At 37.1% G+C, this 20,273-nt stretch overlaps 1 protein-coding gene across 6 annotated transcripts in view; it reads left to right on the top strand.

Moving 5' to 3' along the window:
* The window catches only part of LOC145509795 (uncharacterized), a 1,222,357-nt gene that overhangs the window by 722,862 nt on the left and 479,222 nt on the right, over positions 1-20,273 (top strand). The window lies entirely within an intron of this gene.

The raw sequence follows: 20,273 nt of genomic DNA, 5'->3' as shown, positions 1-20,273 counted from the left end.
TTGGTAATTCATATATACCTTTAAGTCCCTGGGTTATGTATCTTGTATCCACAGCACCTGCATGATTGATGTGTTTATTTTCCAACTGCACATAATACAAGGGAAGAGTGAGTTGCTCTTTCTGATCATCTTCATCTCCCATCTGACACAAGGTTGCTTTGATTATAACATGTCTGAAGGAGTGTGGCAATGCAGTTGTGCTTAGTTGGGTTATTTGTTCTGTGTTAATGTGAGACCAGTTAAAACTCATAAGCCACTTCCTTCTTTATGTCATGTTTTCTTTATATGCCAAGTTTTTGGCTAAACCAAAGCATTTGGAAATCAAAGACAAGGAGAGTTTTTCAAGGTTGTAAGCATTGTTATTCCACAACTCATATGAAATGTAAGTCTCTAAACATTTGTTTTATCAGTGGAAAATTAGGCACGAAAATATTAGCATAGCTTAAAGGAGACTCCATGACCTTTGCACATAAGAAGGTAATGCATAGCAGATATTCTAGGGACAAGATAAGCTCTATTTAAACAAAGCAAGTTTTGCTATAATATAGAAAGGGTGGGATGCTTGGAAAGGTTTATTTAAACATTAATACATATGCAACAGGCTGAGTAATGTAACACTGTCTGTGTGTGTGTGTGCATGCACATGTGTGTGTTGCTTTTTCACTGAGTATAGTGATAATGATATCAATTGTCTGAAAATTTTAAACTTCTACACTAGTTCTTTTTATTCACATGTAGATAAGGCTAATATCAAAGGATCCATGCTAATACAAATATGGCTTAATGTTAGAAATTAATGAGCTTATCTTTTCAGATATTTAGATCACTTTTTCATATTAAATTAGGACCTTACCAAGGCAAATTCATTGTTTCAGACTATTGAGCTTCAGTTTAGCACACTTTTTTCAGTTGCATTTGAGGTGGGGAAAGGCACTTGCATTGGAGGGCAGGGTTCTTTTTTCCCCTTGGCTTCCTGCTGTTTTCTGGAATGGGCTCAGCATTTTGAGCTACTGACTGACTTCGCAGAAGTGATTTTTCTGACTGAGGACTTAAGGATAAGTTGACCTCACTGTGTGCAGTCTCTTTTTCTGTTCTTTCTTTGGGAGCCAACCGGTGCCAGGATGCACACATTCTTCTCTGAGCCTCCACGCTCTAAGTTCTAAATGTGAAGACCCAGCTCTTGCAGGTCTGTGGTCAGTCCAAACAGCCAGGGCCTGGGATGGATGGGTGAGTCTTTGTAATTCAAAGGTGAATCCCACCTGCCTTGGAAACCTACAAAACAGGAACCAATATTAGTCTAATTAAGAATAAAGGTGATTCGAAAACTTACATCTCTCTGACTCTTATGACTCTATATTGTTGCTGAATATAGGCAAGTAAGAGAATAGGCAGCTACTTAGACTGTGTCAACCCCCAAAAGAGCTGTCTCTACTTTCTCCATGTGGCAATAAGGGCGTATCAACGCCCAAGAAACTAGAAATGCTCGTTGGGTAAAAGGAAGCTCCACTGACTGCAACATGCCACAGATGATGAAGGGGCAGTGTGCTCTCAACGAGGAACTGTAAATAGTAAATAATTGTATGTGTACACATGCCAGTTCATTAATTCTAAAATGAGTGCTTTGTGTAGGCAGCAGTGATAGATGTTAAAAATGTGAATGTTTTTCTTTTGTGATTATACATATTGAGCATAGTTTAAAAAAACAAAAAAACCAACATAGGTTGTATTGGAAAGCACAGGATCTAATGCTGTTAGTTAACTCTGCAACTTTATTCTGCAGAGTGATTTTAATTCATTTTTCAGACTAAGCACTTGGTGTTGCCCTCCAGCTAACAGCTCTGGAGATGAAAGGTATCATTTATAAACTGGTCCCTCTTTGCCTTTGAAGGCTCAAATTCCCTCATCCATCCCTTCCCCCAACTCTCCCTGTCACTGACTTGAAGTGAAAAGATTATTCACGTTAAAACAGGATCTTCTAAACATGAGAAATATTTTTCTGGAATGATGCATTTTATTTGTCCTTTATGATACTGAGGTTTTGGGTGGGATTTTGGGAAGTGTTTCTACTTTTCTACTTTAGACATTTGTGTTTTTGGAAAATACTACAAGTCCAAGGTTTTTGATAAATGCTTTGCTTCAGTTCTTGGAAAAGTCTTTAAGAGATATTCCAGAACTCTATGTACAATTTTACCAAAAGGAGGCAATGTTACAATATATACTAGGTGCTTCAGTAAAGCAAGAATTGGATATTTGACAAACGTAACCTTGGTCTTACGTGCATGTATGCTCAGTCTCGTCCTACTCTTTGGGACCCCATACACTGTAGCCCAGCAGACTCCACTGTCTATGGGATTTTCCAGGCAAGAGCACTGGAGTTGGGGTGCCGTTTCCTTCTCCAGCAGATCTTTTCCACCCGGGGATCTAACCTGCATCTCTTACGTCTCCTGCATTGGCAGGCAGATTCTTTACTACTGCGCCACCTTGATCTTAGTGCTTTGCTGATTGGTCAGGAATACATGCAAAGAAATTACTTTTATGTATCTTTTCTACCCACTCCCCAAAACATGCTTATACACCACTGATTAAAAGCTCTTAAAAAGACATCATTTAAATAGCCATTAAACAGACAGGATAAATGAGTGCTGAACTTTTTGAGGGTTTTACCCCAAGTGAATATTATGTGCTTGCTTGTTCCATAACAAAAACATAATTTGAAAACATATTAATTACTGATCCTTCTCCCATAAGTTAATTTACATTAAAAAATAAACAAACTTGTTGTGATTTGTATCATTTGGGAGTTTGCTTTCCTTCTTACTCCCTTCCCTCCTCAAACCCTAGGCTTCAACTAAATGCTACAGGTAAAAGCACTTTCCTGAACTGGCTCAGATGGAGCAGTAAGACTGTTAAATTAACAACAGTTCTTCCCCTGTCAACCATAAAACATTCCATTAAAAAAAAAAAAAAATCAAGGAAAATGAACATTTGACCTATGCCTCAGACTTAGTGGAGAAGGAAAGAAAACACTCTAAGCATCTAGCTATGTCATTTATGTGATTTTGTAAAAGATCTTGTTTCCTGAGCTGTCTTGATCTGTGGGACTATTTGATCACTGGGTTAGAAACTGCTCCTGCACTCACATTTTGAGAATCTATTGTTCATGGGCTACACCCACTGCTTTTGGGTGAAAGAAGAAAAAGAAAAAATTTAGCTGAGCTCATAAGTTGAACACATAAAAATGAACAGGTAGGAGTAAGCTTTGGTTGAGCTAATCACTCTGTTACATATAAGGCTTTGGGTCACGAAGAAAGCCCCCTCTTTCCTCTAGAAGATTTTCAGGCAAATGTGATGGCTGTGACCCTGTCCTTTCAGTCATGGGTCTGGTGAATGTGAAGTTATTTTGGTATGTCTGTCTGAAAGGCCTTAGTGACTACGCTGGAGTTATCAAATGGAGGTCAGAAACAAGGCAGTTGTGTCTGTCACCTTTTGAAAAAACAAGATTTGAAGAGAGCATCGTTTCTGAGTGGGATAATTCAACAGGACTGGGAATGAAGAGGGTCTCAATATTGGAGTAGAGGTGCTGCTTATGAGAATGAGAAAGAACAGTTGGGGAGAAGGGACTATGGGCTGCTGCAGGCCACTGTCCTCCTTACTCACACTTTCCTCACTCTTGAAATGCATTCCCAGGCCTTTCACTGTGCAAAAATGATTTTAGTCAAAGTGCATTGAAAGTATAATGGAATGAATTGAAGCAATGCCAGTTTTCTCCTTGTAGCTCTACTCGAGTGAGAGTTTATTTTTAAAGTTGGTATATAAAATTCTCTTAGAAAGAGTCCCCTGCATTTCAAGTAGCATCTTTCTTAAGGAATGTTTTTTGAAGTTGAGTTTAACTCTGATGAAAACACAACATGAAAACACAGCATAAATGAGAGTGATTATCTCTCTGCATCACTTTGTGTGTTCCTATAGCAACCCTTCCAATTTTACCTGCCCCTATTGACCAGATATATTTTTAGTGACTGCTTACAGTGGAATAAAAAATGAAGAGAGAAAAAAATGGGGGAGGATATGGGAATTGAAAGCATCCTTTGTTCTTTTTCTATAACAAATTAACTGACTGAAAGTGCCCCCACGCTTCAAAATAAGTGTTATGGAATTTTTTTTTTTTCTTTCTTGCATCAGTGCACCCACTAAGGTTCTGGGTCCAGAAATTCCACAGAAACAATCAGGTGCATATTTTTAACCCAAAGTATTTGAATTCTTAGCCAATATTTGAATTTTTAGACAAATGCAGGCCTATGACTATGTATGTTTGTCAAATGCAGGCTATATTTACCCAACCTCTGCTTGCAGCAACTGTGCTGTCAAGGGAAATGTAAATATTAATGAAGGATGTTTCTCAGGAAAGGATTTTCAGTGAGCCCTCTTTATCTGTCAAAACTGACTCAATCAGTACACACTTTCTGGACAGATCGAATGTTTATAGAGTCATAAATTGACATTTATCTGACAATTTTTGTATTCTTACCAAATGGTTTTCTTTATTATGCTTAGGCATTTCAATATAGCATTGATGACTCTAAGAAGAAATTAAACATGATTTTTCAAATGAAGATAAGGGAGAAATGAGATTTATAGCTCCTGGGCCTTTCAAGAGTTTTGGGGATATGAAATATAAACACTGGCTTAAATTAAATCCTAGTATAGAATTTCACCCTGGGCTGCAAAGATATAAAACAATCCTATTATAAATGGACTCATTATTAAATTAATTATGGTATAGCATGATACATAAGCAGGAAGATTTGCATGTGGTATATTCTTCAAAATACTAGCAGACAATGGAATTTTCTGTGACTTTTTTCTCCTCAAAAAAATATAAAAATAAACATACCAGAAATACTCTGTTTTCCAAAAAAATAAAATAGTTCTTTTAGAAGAAGAAAACTTCTGTAATATATGAACACTCAAACCCATTCATACACACACACACATTCCAAGTTAAATAAGTCTCAAGAACAAGAGGAAACTACCTTTTATGGATGTCCACCATGTGCCTGCGAAATGCCAATAAAATCATAGATTATAAAATTAGGCATATTATGTTTAGCTTCTATTTAACAAGATTTGTCACTGCCTCCCAACATCAGGCTTATTAAGCAATTTCAGTATACATTTACAATATATAAGATAGTTAAAGTTCTAAAATTAGTCACAGAATTTTGAAAAGAATTTAAATATTAATTGAAAAATCTGAATTTGGTAGCTGAAGACCCAAAGAACCAAAAGCAGCAGAGAATAAAGAGGCTTTGAGACAACAAGGGAGATTCTTCTACCTCTATTCCAGAAACATTCAGAGGACCAGGGATAGCACAACCAATAAAAACATTTCCTGCCATGAGAGGCTACAGTCAAGTTAACAGAAACCATACACCACGAACTCTCACATTTACTCAGTCCCTCTTGTGTCCAACCCTATGTGACCCTGTGGACAGGAACCCACCAGACTCTTCTGTCCATGGAATTTTCCAGGGAAGAATACTGGAGCGGGTTGCCATTTCCTACTCCCAACTCAGGGATTAAACTTGTTTCTCTTGGGTCTCCTGCATTGGCAGGCATATTCTTTACCATTGAGCCACCTGGGAATCCCCAATGTTTAGGGTTGTTCACAGATTTCTGGTAACAGAAATTAGGACCAATCTTAGGAGCAGACAGCCTACTAGCAAGAATCTAGAAGGTCCCCAATAACAGTCTCTTTGCCTTTCCTTTCTATTCCTATAAATGCTTGTTTCTTGTCAACATTCAGTCTTACCAGGTAACTAATGCCCATCATGTATCTGTTCATAGGATCATCCATTTTAGGTTTGATTCTTCTCAAAATGACATTAAACCAGAAAACCTTATAGCTTAAGTTGGCGTTTATGGCACATATCTGAAAGCCAGTTTAATGAAGGGAAATAGAGAAAACCTAGTTGTCCTGGCTAACCTTTCTGTATCCTCTACACACATTGCTATCAGACTTAACTACACTGTATTTTAATTTTGTACCTGTTTATTAGTCCATCAGTGGAGGTGGCAACTAGTCAGCATTCAGAAATGTTTTGTGTTTTACTTTTTTGTTTGTTTTTAAGGATTAAGTGTGTCAGAGACTGAAGAAGGTGTGGCTCTCGCAGTTAGAGATTGTCTGATCCCCCCAAAACAAAATAGAGGAATATAGTAGATAGAATTTACCTTCTTGGTCCATTGAGAATCTTTCCCATTTAGAGATTTTCCGTTTACTACCTGATGGAGCTGGCAATCGCTTCGCTTCACTTTAAGTACTAAAGTGCTTGGCAGTTATGCTAGACTGTCCATAGTACCCTATCCTCCTGGACTATTTGATTGATTCAGACAAGTCAGTCAATTCCTTTTGAAGGATTGACATGGACATTGAAATTTAAAGTTCTTTCTCTAGAGATAAAGACTATTGCAGATTGTTGAGGATTATCATTGGGGCTACTCTGCAGAACAATTTGAAAGTGAAGTCTATGAGGGATAAAGAGAGCCAAGGGGGAAGAGATTACTTAGATTTACTAAGGACATCATTTGGAGAGGGAAATGGCAACCTACTCCAGCATTCTTGCCTGAAAATTTCCGTGGACAGAGGAGCCTGGCAGGCTACAGTCCATGGGGTTGCAAAGAGTCAGACATGACTGAGTGTGCACACACACAAGGACATCATTAAATTCCTGGATCTAGCTGTAACCTGATGATTAACATTCATAGCTATTCCAAACTTAGGTGTCAATATTTTATTTTTGTCTTTGTTAAAGATTGTTTCAATAGATTCTGTTGCTTAGAACCTCAAAAATCTTGACTCTTACTTGGGACATCATGAAGTTTTCAAAAAAAAAAATCCAAGCATGGGAAGCAAGATACAGTTGGATGATACAGAATATCTGAAGCCAAGTCTACCTTCTTGATTCCCTGTTGAGTTGGTGGCCTCTTGCCTCTGATGCTTACTGATAACTTGCTTCCATTTACTTCTACTCTGTGAACCTGCTTTGTATGTGTACATATGACTTCTCTGCTTCTGCCTAGCAGTGGCTTATACCTACCCTGTAACCTAGAATAAGAAAGAGGTTTAGTACCATTCCTTCAAGTGCTATGTAGCTTGTTGTCTTAGATTTCTATGACTTTGAGTTTGAGTAGCCACTGTTCGTTTCTTCAGTAATTTTCTGGGTATCCACCATTACTTTCAAAAATCACTATTCTAGTTTAAAATTTCCAGAAAAGAAAACCTGATTAGATCCTCTTGGGAATGCTTGCTCTTATATCTTTTCTCCTTTAGCCATTGCTTGTTTGGAATTATATGGTATACTAGCTTTTCTGGGTCCTCCAAGAGTAAGGACTGTGATATCTAAACATTGTAGCATGGTTGCAAAGCAATGATTAGCACCTAAGATATGGATGATGATAGCAATGATGATTATAATGTCCTTATCTAGAAACCAGATGGATCTTACACACTTTCTCAGATTCTCAATGCCTCATTTTTATTCCCCTCTCACAAACAGTGTTTCTGCCTCAACTGTTGCCTCAAATCTCCTGGTAACTCCTTATTTGTTCTTTCTAAATGTGGGTGAAACCCACACCCTGAAACCTGGGTTCCTAGGCAGCCACTGGTGTGGCTAACGATGTGAACTGAAAGCCTGAAGAGTTAATGCTTTGGGGGACCAAATTGGACCAGTGGAAAATACGAGAGGGGCCTTTAGAAAAGGCATCCTCTCCATCTTCTCTCTGTAGGATGGTTTAAGGGATAGCTTTTCCGTATAGCCTATGAGGAGATTTTTGTGCCTGGGGTCACCTGCCAAAAATTGGCTCTTCTCTTCACAGCTTATTCTGAAATGGCTAGGGAGAATGGGGTTTCCCTGGTGACTCAGATGGCAAAGAATCTACCTGTAATGCAGGAGACCCAGGTTAGCTCCCTAGTTTAGGAAGATCCCCTGGAGAATAGAATGGCTACCCACTCTATGGAGAATTCCATGGACAGAGGAGCCTAGCGGGCTACAGTCTGTGGGGTTGCAAAGAGTCAGACACTACTGAGTCACTAGCACTACTATTAGGGAGGTAGTGGGTCATCTTTTAATCTCTTCCCATCCATTCTGGACCCAGTTTCCTTCTCTTACATTTACTGACTGAGATTGGTCTCCCCCCAATAAAGCATTCACACTTAAGTCTTGCCTCAAGCTCTATTCTCTAGAGAAAACAGCACATTAATTGACAATTTTATACCACCAGCACTTGGGTATGTAATCCTCATAACAAAGTTATGAGATGATTATTAATGTTATTCACATCTCAAATGAAATGAAGCAGTCAAGATTCTAGCAGGAAACAGTGGTCCTCTCCCACTGGGATCATTCAGAGAGTTTATTTACAAAGGGGCAATTTATAATTACGGAGGTGGGGTAGGGAACCCACACTTAGTGCAAAAATTGGGATCTGATAACAACAGAGAAACTGTTACTACCCCTAGACTTGAAGGTAGGAGGGCAGTAAACAGTTAGCAGAACTTGGAAGGAGAGTGCCCTGTCGAGACTGGCATGTGGGCTGGGGCAGCCACTGGTGATAAATGGACACAGGCAGTAAGATTGGGATCCTAACCCCTGCTCTGCTACCCAAGCTTCCCTTTTGCCACATCCAACCAGAGTGAAAGCAGTGGCTCCTGCTGACGTAACCCATGGGAGTCAGCATCCTTGGGCAGGAGGAGGCATTGAAGGTGTGATCCAGAAGTGAACCTGGAGAGCAAACCAGCATTTATCTGATAGAATGAAGCAGTGGAAATTCTGGAAGAATGTAGAATATGCCTATGGTCTTAGAACATATGGAAATGTTTTGGTTTTTTGGTTTGAAATACTGCCTTGTGCAAGTCCTGTTGACAAGGTTCTAACTGACATCTGGGAAGCAGTCCATATTGTTGGCCTAATGCACTCTTTCAGTTGAGAAGGATGAATGTTAGCCAAGTGTTCTCTGGTTAGTTCAAGTCTAGAACTGCAGTCTCCATACATCCTCGCGTGAAGCCTTATCATTATATTCTTGGGTCACAGGGGTGGCAATTCTAATGACTGAATTATTACTCCACTCACAAAATTTGGTTTCTTCTTCTAAAACTTCAGTTCAGCAACTCTTAGAGACTATTAGAATAAAATTAAAGCATTGAAAAGTAAATTTAACTATTGAATTTGTAACTACTGCCCAAAGTATATTTCAAAATTTGTCCTATAGAAGATGGTGGTTTTTATGCCTAAATGTAGTTTTCCATAATATATTTTTAATATGTAGACTTGCTGGAAATATATTTCACCCCTTTCCTCTTAGAAAGAGTTCATTAAAATGTACTTGGCCTACTCTTTCACCTTTCAAGAGAATTAATTCTTTCCCATAGGCCATAAGGCCCATAGCATCTTCCCTTATCCCTTCACACAGATTTTACCCACAGTTAAATTAATTCCACCTAAGGTATTTTCTTTCCCCCCAGTTTTCAGTCCTCTTCCACTTCAAGTAATCTTATTTCCACATTTTAGTTAAATCTCCTATTTCTTTAAAATAATCCCTGAAAGGGTTTTAATGCCTGGAGCACAGATTAGCACAACATTGCCCTCCAGCCCTTCAGAATCCTGCTTTGAAATTTCTGTGCTCCGTGCGCCATTGCAATTAAATGACAAGCGGTGGTTGCTCCTGAGGGATGTCTGATATGATTTTACATTATAGAAGTTTTATCCTTTTCTGTAATTATGCTGAGCTGTATTTGCATTATTAACAAGCTATTTCAGTTCCTAGAAACTGACAGTCACAAAGGTAGATCATCTTTAATCCATTCACTTTCCAGTTTCAGAAACCAGGGCCCAATGAAGTAAGGTGACAGTTTTGAAACGTGACCATCGAAAAGTCACCTAGCTACTGATTGCTATGTGATTTTTTTATTTCTTTTTTTTTTTTTACGAATTTCTGGGAATCAAAGAAGGTGTGTGATATGTAACAATAGCATAATTTCTTAATGTTCCAGAAGCCTAAGTCACTGTGTGCTCAGTGACCAAGGTCTGGGTATCACTGCAGAACTCCCAAGGATTTCCAAAGCCAACATTATCAGGGAGCGCTGCGCCCAAACTCAATTTTGTCTCCCACACATTCTTCTTCAAAGGCCCATCTAAAGGAATTGTTTTGAAGTTTGAGTTTAAGTAGATCTCTTCTTGTAATTGACTTCTGTAACAGTAAATAATAAATGACTAATAACATGGCAAGTGCTAATTTGGTGTTTCTTCTGAATCCATGTGTCAAAGGCAGTAAGATCAAGGATGATTGGCAGGTTCTTCCCTGTTCTTCAGTAGCAACAGCAAAGTAAGGCTTTGCATGAGGAAGGTCCTTATTGCAGGACAGGTCCAGAGACCCTCATGGACTTTCTCCTGCAGTGTAATCTGGGGTTCTCCCAAACCCCATTTCTCTTATAGCAGCAGAGGTTGGGTGATCTTAAATGTCTGACCAACTTCAAGATTTTTGTTATTTTTCTTCTCTCTTCTCAGCATGTGGTGAGAACTGGTCCCTGTTTGGAAATATTCACAACAAATCAAAATAGAATGCATATATGAAAGGGTAAAATAAAACTTACTTTAATCTGACCACTGTTATCCCTTTGATTTCCTTTGTCAAGATTTCATACATATATATATATATTTTTTTTTCCCCCCTTTACACTGATGGCCCTCCCTCATACACATGAAGTAACCCTTTCAAGGTTTCAAGGCTCACAGTTATATTAAAATCACCTCCAGACTGCATCTTTCTCACGTTTTGCTTTAAAGTGTCTTCTCTTACTGTTTGGATAGTCCACGTGGGTGGTACACTTTCTTAAGATCCCTTGATTTTGCTAAGTCTCATCCTCTCCTTTCTCTGAACTAGGATAAGACTCTGTATTAGGCAAAGCACTTTTTAAAATACTGCTTGAATGGATTTGATTAAGTATGATGAATTCTCTGGCCATTTGTATTGAGTGCACTTATAGTTACAATCCTCAAACCATTTACATTCTATGAGGAGGAGATTTTTCTTTATCTCTTCTATGTAATTATAAAAGCTTAATTTATGTCAGTGATTTTTATACATTTTGTCAATGATTTGTGTGGATCAGATACTCAACAGAATTGTTGAGTTCTATCATGTCATATAATTGGCTCTTTAAGTTAACACACGTCTTTCAGTATCTCATAAAGAGTGACAAAAAAAAAAACCTGTGACACAAGTATGTTTGTGTCATTCCTTTTTTGAGGGAAATTTTTTAAGCTGATCATTTGGGGGTAAAATTTATATTTCTTTTTAATTTCAGTTTTTATATATATTGCATCTTAGTTCGTACTCTCTTGATTCCAATCTTTGATTTAATATCCTCTGTTGTGACAGAGTAAAAGAGTGTAGTCTGAAAATAAAGAGCTCTGGAGTCCATCTCTGTCTTTTTCTGGTGGGGTTTAAATCAATATATCTTTGAGTCAGAGAAACCTATTTTTGTCTGCTACTATTCAGAATGATATATAAAAATGTACTTAAATTCTCTCAGTCTCAATTTCTTAATCTGATATGGGGATAATATTAATATTCAAATATTAAAAATTAAGTGAGAGGGTATATTTACAATAATAATTTATACTGGTATACAATAAGCTAAAATTTGTTGTATGCAATAAACAAAGTCTACAACCATTTAGAGGACTGGCAAAGTTTCTCTGTAATGGGAAAGATAGTAAGTATTCCCACTTTTGATGGCTGTATCATCTCTGTCAGAACTAGTCAGTTCTGCTGTTCTAGCACAAAAGTAGCCAAATACAATATGTAAATAAATAAGACCGTGTTCTAATAAAACTTTATTTAAAAAACCACAAGTGGTTGTCTGGGTTTGGCCTGTGGGCTGCAGTCTGAAGACCTCTGGTTTAGATTATTGTATCTACATTTTGCTTTTGTCTCCTTATGTATGGCATTCCTATTTAATATCCCTAAGTAAATTCATAAAGACTTTATTTTGCCATATTTTTTTTAATTCATTCTAATTGAAGTATAGTTGATTTACAACATTAGCTTTAGGAATACAACATAATGATTCAATATTTTTATATACTAAAGTTATAAAATATTGGCTACATTCCCTTGGTGTACAAAATATCCTTGTAGCTTATTTATTTTATACATACTAGCTTATACCTTTTACTTCCCTACCATTATCTTACCTTCCCCCCTACCTCTCCCCACTGGAAACCACAGTTTGTTCTCTGTATCTGTGAGTCTGTTTCTCTTCTGTTATAGTCATTCATTTTTTAGATTCCACATATAACTGATAACATAGAGTATTTGTCTTTCTCTACCTGACTTATTCACTAACCATAATAATGTATTAAATAATTAGTCTCCTCTGTCCATGATTTTCATTGTTTATTTATATACTTACCTATATGAATTTTCTGTTTCATGGGTCAGTTTCCCTGTGTCTGTGACAATGCCATGTTTCTTAATTGCTTTAGTTTGATAACAGCCTGATGTCTGTAGGACAAATATTTTGTATCTTGCCTATTCTTGGTTGTTGGCTTCTTCATATAAATTTTCTTGACAGGTTTCTTGAAAAAACAATCGTTGGCTCTCTGCTTTTCTGTATCCTTTTTTTTTCAGGTTTCTTGGGGAAAATAATCCACTGGGAATTTTGATTGGGACTCCATCTAATTTTAGGTTAATTTGGGGCATACTGATGACTTTAGGCTATTGAATCATTTTATCTGTGAACATGCATATGTTTCCAGTGTTTAAATTTACTTAAATAACACAGTGATTTTTGTTAATATTATTCATGTCACTTATGTTTAGTCTAGTATGTTATACTTCTATTGCTATAAAAATGACTTATATAGTAAGATTTTTTATTTCACTTAATAAGATGTTACTACTCTATGTGGCCACTATATAGGAATGTAGTTGATTGCTGTCTGTTATTTTTATATGCCACAATCTTGCCAGTTACATTACTTATAATGATTTCTGTGTAGAGTATGCTGAATTTTTTTTTATTTAGGTAATTTTATAGATTACAAACAATGACAGTTTTGTGTCTTTCTCTCCAATCATTAACATCTTACACTATAGGGTTGGTATACTAGACCTATACCTTCCTTTGGTCTTCTAATATGAGGGAGAAATAATCCTTGGACTTACTTTAATCATTGTCATCATTTCTAAAATTTCTAACAGATACACCAAGATTGTTTCTGAGATGGGGATGATACAGACAGTGCTTTGATTTATCAGTGTTTAATTGGCAGACCATTTGGAGAAAGAAAATTCTGTATTTTTGCTTGGATAGTTAATCTCATAGATTATAAATTTAGAGACTTAGTAGCCCCTCGTTGTCCCTGGCTTAAACTTGCCTGTAGAAGAAGCTAACACAGGAATGTAGACCACGGCAGTCAGTGAGAGATAGATTCATAATAACCTCATGAGCATGGCCTTGGCTACACTTTTCAGTTAATGCAAATCAGTAGATTACATGTCTTGATTAAGTACATTCAGATTTGTGTTATTGTCACTTAGGCCAGAAGAATCTGCCCTATACCTTTCTCAGGCCCACTCTTCTTCCTCAGCAATGCTCTGGCTATTACTAAATGTCTGTCTCCTTTCTCCGAGACTTCTGACACTATGTCCCTCTTGCCTACCCATTGGGCTCCCTCCACTGTCTAGGTTCCTCAATCAGTCTAATCCAGCCGCCAAAGTAAACTGCCCTGCTCTGTTTTGGGAGGCCAACTCTTAGCCACCGCAACCCCAGGATACCCTCAGTAGTCAGCATTAAAATATTATCACTATCAATGCCATTTACACATCTGTCTTCCAAATGAACAAAAAGTCTTATTCAGAACAGTCCATCATAAAACATAAATTTTCATTTGTATGATCTTTAGGAATTTCAGTTTGTTAATCTGTTTCTCTTTTACTAAACCAAGAAATCCTTGAGGTGATCATATCATTGTCTTTGTAGTCTAAGGACATAGTCAGTGTTGGGTACCCTGGAGACAGGCAGTGGTGATTAAGTTGAAATTACTGATCATTGAACATGACCCTATAAAAATCGTAAAAAATTTTGTTCTGGACTTAATAACTAATGTTAAGCAAATTTTACTATGTCGACAGAAGAAAGAATGAATTTCAAAGTTCCTCTTCATATTGGCAAAAGCTGGGCCCTTCCCAAAGTTTTGAATAGACCTAGTTGAAAATACATCAATAATTTAATTTAGTTTCCAGGGGAACATTTTGTCACAGCATAATCGGGTACAGAAGTCTCCCGTACCTTTATGTATGTTTCTTTTCTCAGTGCATGAAATACTTGAGACTTAAATTCTGACTAGAAATTGGAATCATTTATTTGTGAACATGTTATGAACGCAAAAGCAAGAATGAAACAGGACTAAAAAGAAACCAGATTTCCTCTCAGGTTTTACTTGGAAGTTTTATTTATATTTTTATTCTTTTCCCTTCTTGCAGCTTTTTGAGAAATAAAAAATTGCCTACCACCCAGTTTCTTTCCTTTACTTTTATGTGCATGAGAGCTTGGGTGATCAAGGAAGAGTGAAAAACAATGCTGAAGCCCATATCCTTTACTGTTGTTGTTCAGTTGCTCAGTCGTGTCCAACTCTTTGCAACCCCATGGACTGCAGCACATCAGACTACCCCGTCCTTCACTATCTCCCTGAGCTTGCTCAAGCTCATGTTCATTGAGTTTGTGATGCCATCCAACCATCTAGTCCTCTGTCGTCCCCCAGATTTTTCCCAGCATCAGGTTCTTTTCAAATGAGTCAGCTCTTAACATCAGGGGGCCGAAGTATTGGAGTTTGAGCTTCAGCATCAGTCCTTCCAATGAATATTCATGATTAATTTCCTTTAAGATTGACTGGTTTAATCTCCTTGCAGTCCAAAGGACTCAAGAGTCTTCTCCAACACCACAGTTCAAAAGCATCAATTCTTTGGCACTCAACCGTTTGTATTGTCCAAATCTCACATCCATATGTGTCTACTGGAAAAACCATAGCTTTGGCTATACAGGCCTCTGTTGGCAAAGTAATGTCTCTGCTTTTTTGCCGTCTAGGTTTCTCATAGCTTTTCTTCCAAAGAGCAAACATCTTTTAATTTCATGGCTTCAGTCACCATCCACAGTGATTTTTGAGCCCAAGAAAATAAAGTCTGTCACTGTTTCCATTGTTTCCCGATCTATTTGCCATGAAGTGATGGGACCGGATGCCATGATCTTAGTTTTTTGAATGTTGAGATTTAAGCCAGCTTTCTCACCGTGTTCTTTTACTTTCATCAGTGGCTCCTAATTTCCTCTTCATTTTCTGCCATTAGGGTGGTGTCATCTATATATCTGAGGTTATTGATATTTCTCTGGGCAATCTTGATTATGGCTTGTGCATCATCCAGCCCAGCATTTCGCATGATGTACTCTGCATATAAATTAAATAAGCAGGGTGACAGTATACAGCCTTGACATACTCCTTTCCCAATTTTGAACCAGTCTGTTTTTTCATATCCAGTTCTAACTGTTGCTTCTTGACCTGTGTACAGGTTTCGCAGGAGGCAGGTAGGTGGTCTGGTATTCCCGTCTCTAAGAATTTTCCACAGTTTGTTGTGGCCCATACTGTCAAAAGCTTTAGACTAGTCAAGGAAGCAGAAGTAGATGTTTTTCTGGAATTCTCTTGCTTTTTTCTGTGATCCAATGGATATTGACAATTTGATCTCTGGTTCCCCTGCCATTTCTAAATGAAGCTTAAAGATCTGATAGTTCTTGGTTTATGTACTATTGAAGCCTAGCTTGAAGAATTTTGAGCATTACTTTGCTAGTGTGTGAGATGAGTACAATTGTGCAGTAGTTTGAACATTCTTCAGCATTGCCCTTCTTTGGTATTGGAATGAAAGCTGACCTTTTCCAGTCCTGTGTCCTCTGCTGAGTTTTCCAAATTTGCTGGCGTATTGAGTGCAGCACTTTTCACAGCATCATCTTTTAGGATTTGAAATAGCTCAGCTGGAGTTTCATCACCTCCACTAGCTTTGTTCATCGTGATGCTTCCTAAGGCCCACTTGACTTCACATTCCAGGATGTCTGGCTCCAGGTGAGTGATCACACCATCATGGTTATCTAGGTCATGAAGATCTTTTTTGTATAGATCTTCTGTGTATTCTTGCCACCTCTTCTTAGTATCTTCTGCTTCTTTAGCTCCATACTGTTTCTGTCCTTTATTGTGCCCATCTTTGCATGAAATGTTCCCTTAGTACCTCTAATTTTCTTGAGGCGATCTCTAGTCTTTCTCGTTCTATTGTTTTCCTCTATTTCTTTGCATTGATCACTTAGGGAGACTTTTTTATTTCTCCTTGCTATTATTTGGAACTATGCATTCAGAAGGATATATCTTTCTTTTTCTCCTTTGTCTTTCACTTCTCTTCTCTTTTCTCACCTATTTGTAAAGCCTCCTTAGACCACCGTTTTGCTTTTTTGCATTTCTTCTTCTTGAGGATGGTTTTGATCACTGCCTCCTGTACAGTGTCAGGAACCTCCATCCATAGTTCTTCAGGCACTCTGTCTTTCAGATCTAATTCCTTGAATCTATTTGCCTCCACAGTATAATCCTAGGGAATTTGATTTAGGTCATACCTGAATGGCCTAGTGGTTTTCCCTACTTTCTTTAAGTCTGAATTTTGCAATAAGATGTTTATGAACTGAGCCACAGTTGGCTCCTGGCCTTGTTTTTGCTGACTGCATAGAACTTCTCCATCTTTGGCTGTAAAGAATATAATCAATCTGATTTCGATATTGACCATCTGGTGATGTCCATGTGTAGAGTCATCTGTTGTTGTTGGAAGATGATGTTTGCTATGACCAGTGTGTTCTCTTGGCGAAACTGTTAGCCTTTGCTCTGCTTCATTTTGTACTCCAAGGCCAAACTTGCCTGTTCATCCAGGTCTGTCTTGACTTCTTACTTTTGTATTCCAGTACTGTAATTGCCTTTTAATACTTGAGGCTTTCTTCAAGCCAAAATAGGTTCAGTTAGCAAGTCAGAAATTTAATCAAAACAGAATCCTAAAAAAAAAGAAGACAACACAATCATAGTATATTTTTACCTCTTCACCTTTTCTTATACATTTGTTTTGTAACTATTTACAAATATATGTGGACTGCTTCAGGTAGTATTTCTACTATTACCAAATCTTTCTACAGATTTCTCATCACTGTACTCTGGTATGCAACACTCAAAAGATAATGGAGTAAGAAAAGAAGCAAACAGTGACATCCGTAATTACAGATGGGCCTGGATACATCTGGACTTTCTCACTTTTTTGCTTGTAACACTAAGTAAGCTCTCTCTTGGATCATGGATTAGTTGGTTGTTTCCTAATTTTTCTCTTTTGAGAGTGTGACAACTCTATTCTTACTGTGCATTTTTTAGGGGCCGTTGAATATATCTGGAGGCCATGAATCTTTTAAAGACAGTATAGACAAATCAGTGATGCATAAGGAGAAATTTATATTGAATCAAATATAATTTATATATCAATAAAATATGAAAAGCTTAGGTGAAAATATAACTGAACAACTCAGCATTTCATAGTTTGCCATTTACAGCATTGCACTTGGTGAATAGAATAAAACAGCGTAAGTGAAGAAAACAATGTGAATCCTCTGAGTGAGGATAGCTTTGATTGATCTTAATGATTCCGGAAATTTTTTTTTCAATCAAGCATCATTTTGGTTTCCTTAGATGGATATACTCTAGGACCTCACTGCTTCCTCTATAGTTGAGTAAATCTGATTAGGAAGTGACTAAAATGCCAATAAAATGAGATCCCAACTGGGTTTTGAGTGTTTTCCATGGTAATTATTAGATATATTAGGTGTTGAAAGAAAGGAAAAGCAATTGGGCTATTATTACTTCTAAGAATTCCCCTGATTTTCCAAAAAGGTTCATCAAAATGAGTATTGTATTATTCAGTGTTACTGGACTGAACAATTGTACACGTGTATGTATTCATGATAGGAAAAATTTTCCCCTATCATTATATTAATCTAATTTTATGATAATTACTTAATATCTGTCCTCTCTATTATGCTGTAAAATCTAAATGGACAGGAATTAGGTTTTTTTTTTTTGGCTACATCATGTAGTCTGGCACAAGTTGAGTACACAGTAAATAATTTTGAGTGAAAGACTAAATTGATGAATTTATCATTGAGTGGGGTTGTCCAGTAATATTTTGATAATTCATAGGAATATTTACAATTGAGTGTGCTTGTACATAGATAGCCTGTACCATTTATTCTTTTATTATTTTACTAGATAAACTTTTCAGAATTCCCTACAATAATAATGGAGTCTTTATGATAGAAAGAATCCACTATATAGTAAAATATAAAGTACTCTATATACCTTCTATAAAAATGTATATAGTATAAAATATATAGTTTAGTATATTCTATACTCTATAGAAATATAAAATATTTTCAGGTGACTGTTTCTCTGGAAGAGGAGCCTGAGATTCCGACACGGTATTCAACATCCTTGAATTCCTTGCTGGACCAGATTTTAAACTGTACCTCCAAAGACTTTGCCTTTTTCAGAAACCCTATACTAATTTGAACAAGTTTTAGATTAGAAGATTACACGTTGAAAATGATATGGGAAAAGGAGCTCTCATCTCATATTTTACTCTCAGCTTTTACCTCAGAACATTCTAGAACCTGGGGAAACATAGTCACTAGGGAGTAATAATATTTTCAAAGGCTAGATTTTATACACATAGCTTTTTGGTTTGTTATTACTGTTAGGGAAAAATCTTCCTTCAGGGCAAGCAGCTTTCTGCACATTACTTAAAAATACAATTAGCCTTGATATAAGTTTAACAGTACTGTCTTTTTTCCATTTGCCATTCTTAGCAATAGAAAACCAATTTTACTTCAGAATACATTTCCATTTCTTCCAAGGCAGAAAAACAGGAAAGGCATATAAGATGAAATAGTAAATTCCAACTCAGGGATTATTTTTACAACTGTTGAATAAAATTCTAGAGATAGATATTTATGATGGAAAACCTGACATATTTTCACTTCACAGAATCAAAGTGGTAGTAGTATAATCCTATTCATTCATTTTCCACAAAACTAATTATTAGGATCAAACTCCAAGGGGATATTACTTAAAGAAAGGAGAAAAGAAAGAATCCACTGATTTCTACATGCCTATAGATGAACAGTGCATACCAGTGAATACAGAAGGGCCATTTGTGCACCTCAGAGGATGAACCTGCTCAAGTTGACCAGGTTCCAAGACAAAACTCAAAGCACTTTATACAACAAAGACCAGTTATTCAAAACATTATTGCTTTATGCATCTCTTGTTCTGTAAAGGTGTGTACTTGGGATGGATAATAGTGGTTCTTGCTAAATAAATGTAAGATAGAACAAATAGTGCCTGTTTCATTTTGTTCAGAGTAGATCCCCTGTGAAGAAAATGATGGCTGTTAAGAGTGCCTCCTGCAACTTTTGGAGGTGGGAATGACTGCTAATGTATCAGTTAGATGCCTTATCTTCCATTCTCTTTGTACTAGATAGTACTGAACAATTAACTTGCATCAAACCATATCTGAAAGAACTCTGAATAATAAATGGCACTTACAGGAGTCAACATTATTTCTGAAAATGTGTTTTGTTTTTTTTTTTCATTCCTAGTAAAACTTTTGTAGGGCAGATGTTTTCAGTAAAATAGTTAACGTATGTATAACTAAATAGAAACAAATGTCTTCTAGAGGAACATTTTTCTTCATGTAGCCATTGGTTTTTTAGAACTACTGACAGGAAGTGTCTTTTTTTTCTTTTAGTTATTTTTTTTTTTTGAAGCACTTTTTTTTATTTTTGGCTGCACTAGGTCTTCATTGCTTTGCACAGGCGTTCTCTAGTTGTGGCGAGTGGGGCTACGCTTCATTGTAGTACTCAGTCTTCTCATTGCGTTGGCTTCTCTTATTGTGCAGCACAGGCTCTAGGTGCACAGGCTTCAGTAGCATGTGGGCTCAGTAGTTGTGGTGCATGGGCTTAGTTGCTCTGCAGCATGTGTGATCTCCCCGGACCAGGGATCGAACCCATGTTCCCTACGTTGACAGCTTCTTATCCACTGTGCCACCAGAGAAGTCCAGAAGTGTCTTTATTAATATTTGAAACTTTGCTAGAA

The sequence above is a fragment of the Giraffa tippelskirchi genome, chromosome 6 (genome assembly GCF_054371585.1).
Source record: "Giraffa tippelskirchi isolate mGirTip1 chromosome 6, T2T-mGirTip1v1.2.pri, whole genome shotgun sequence".
Classification (NCBI taxonomy): domain Eukaryota; kingdom Metazoa; phylum Chordata; class Mammalia; order Artiodactyla; family Giraffidae; genus Giraffa; species Giraffa tippelskirchi.
Note: the sequence above shows the minus strand (reverse complement) of the source record. Positions and strands in the feature narration are given on the sequence as shown.